Here is a 1,970-nt window from a genome sequence, read left to right on the forward strand (position 1 = left end):
CACTTTCACGTCTGCTGGTTTCTTCACTAAAGATTTCTTGTCTGCTGGTTTCTTCACTGAAGAGTTCTTGTGTGCTGGTTTCTTCACCTTCTTTCCCACTTTTCCCTAGGTTTTCCTTCTTGCTGATTTTGAAGGAGCCGGAGGCTCACTGTCCCTTGCTCTGCACCAGGGAACCTTTGTTCACATTCCTCTTGATACTTTGCTTGATCTGGGTTTTGAGCTTCTCCTGAGCGGTGGCAGACCTGCAAGGAAGCAACTACCAGCTAGCGTATAAAGCGAGACCAAGGCTCAGGGCCTTCAGTTACCTGGAGGGGAGTCGGAGAGGCAGCGGATCCTGTGAGGAACCACAATCCAGGAAGGATGAGAAGGTCATTGTCAGGGTACAGAGGAGATTAAGTTAAAGATTTACCAGTTTATAAGCAAGCGCAGAGCCAAGGAACGGTGCTGGGGCAGATCAAATAATAGGAAGCTGTGATCAGTTGGAAGGCAAGAGTGATTAAATGACAGAAGAGATGATGGTGCAAGGCAAAAGTCAGGGAAAGAAAAAGTAACATTTTGTAAGCACAGATACCAGGAGGGGGGTTTGAACACATGCAGACACATGTCTATTGGATCTTAAGTCCAACGCCTTAACCACTCGGCCATCCTGGTATACTAACAAACCACTGAAAATGAAATTTAATGTGATTCGGGTGCCATCTGGCCTTTTACAATACAAAGTTATGACTCCTCACCCATGCTGAATTGGACCCTTCATTATTTATGAACCTCAATCGGATCACCCCTCAGTCTAGGTTTCTCTCAGGTGTAGGGTCCCAACTCTTTTAGTCTAACTTGATAACCAAGATGTCTTATACTGGGAATTCGTCGAATGTCTCTCCTCTGTACCCTTTCCAAAGCCTCAATATCACCCATCATGTGAGGAGACCAAGACTGGATACAATATTCCAAGTGAGTCCTGACCAAGGTTTCATAAAAGGACAAATTCGGGACATCTCAGATACTGAAGGAGTCCATGTCCAGAAGCAGCAAGACCTGGACAACATTCAGACTTGGGCTGCTAAGTGGCAAGTAACATTCACACCACATAAGTACCAGGCAATGACCATCTCCAACAAGAGAGAATGTAACCATCTCCCTTTGACGTTCAACAGCATTACCATCGCTGAATCCCCCCACCATCAACATCCTGGGGGTTACCATTGACAAAAGCTTAACTGGACCATTCATATTCATACTCTGGCGACAAGACTACATCAGATAGTGGGAATTCTGTGATGAGTAACTCAGCGCAAGGCACATGGTGAAATGCTCATTTGGAGAGCTGGAGAAATGGACTGGTCAGGTGGGCAGAAAAGTGGCAAATGGAATTCAACTTGGAGAAGTGTGAGGTGATGCCTTTGGTGAGGTCAAACACAGCAAAGGAAGACACAATTAATGGGTGAATGCTGAGAGGTGTAGAGGAAGTGAGGGACCTTGAATTGAATGTCCACAAATCCCTGAAAGTAGCAGGATAGGTTGAAAAGTTGGTTGAGAAGGCTTATGGAATCCTTTCCTTTATTAGCCAATGTATAGAATATAAGAGCAGGGAGGTTATGCTGGAACTGTATAAATCATTAGTTAGGCCACAACTTGAGGTCTGTGTGCAGTTCTGGTCACCTCATTCCAGAAAGGATGTAATTGCACTAGAGAGGTTACAGAGGAGATTTACGAGGATGTTGCCAGGACTGGAAAAATGCAGCTATGAGGAAAGATTGGATAGACTGGGGTTGTTCTCCTTGGAATAGAAGAGGCTGAGGGGAGATTTGATTGAAATGTACAAAATTGTGAGGGGTCTGGATAGAATGGATGGGAAGGGTCTATTTACCTTAGTAGGGAGGTCAGTGACTAGGGGGCATAGATTTAAAGTGATGTGTTGAACAATTAGAGGGGAGATGAGGAAAGGTTTTTTCACCCAGAGGGCTGTGGGA

The 1,970-nt window shown here is 45.1% G+C and overlaps 1 non-coding gene across 1 annotated transcript; it reads right to left on the reverse strand.

The window, feature by feature from the left end:
• Window positions 1–568: 568 nt before the first annotated feature.
• Window positions 569–651, reverse strand: trnal-uaa (transfer RNA leucine (anticodon UAA)). The gene has a single exon. It is a non-coding gene; the product is annotated as a tRNA-Leu (tRNA).
• Between the last annotated feature and the right edge of the window lie 1,319 nt (window positions 652–1,970).

The sequence above is a fragment of the Heterodontus francisci genome, unplaced genomic scaffold (genome assembly GCF_036365525.1).
Source record: "Heterodontus francisci isolate sHetFra1 unplaced genomic scaffold, sHetFra1.hap1 HAP1_SCAFFOLD_597, whole genome shotgun sequence".
NCBI classification, from domain to species: Eukaryota; Metazoa; Chordata; class Chondrichthyes; order Heterodontiformes; family Heterodontidae; genus Heterodontus; species Heterodontus francisci.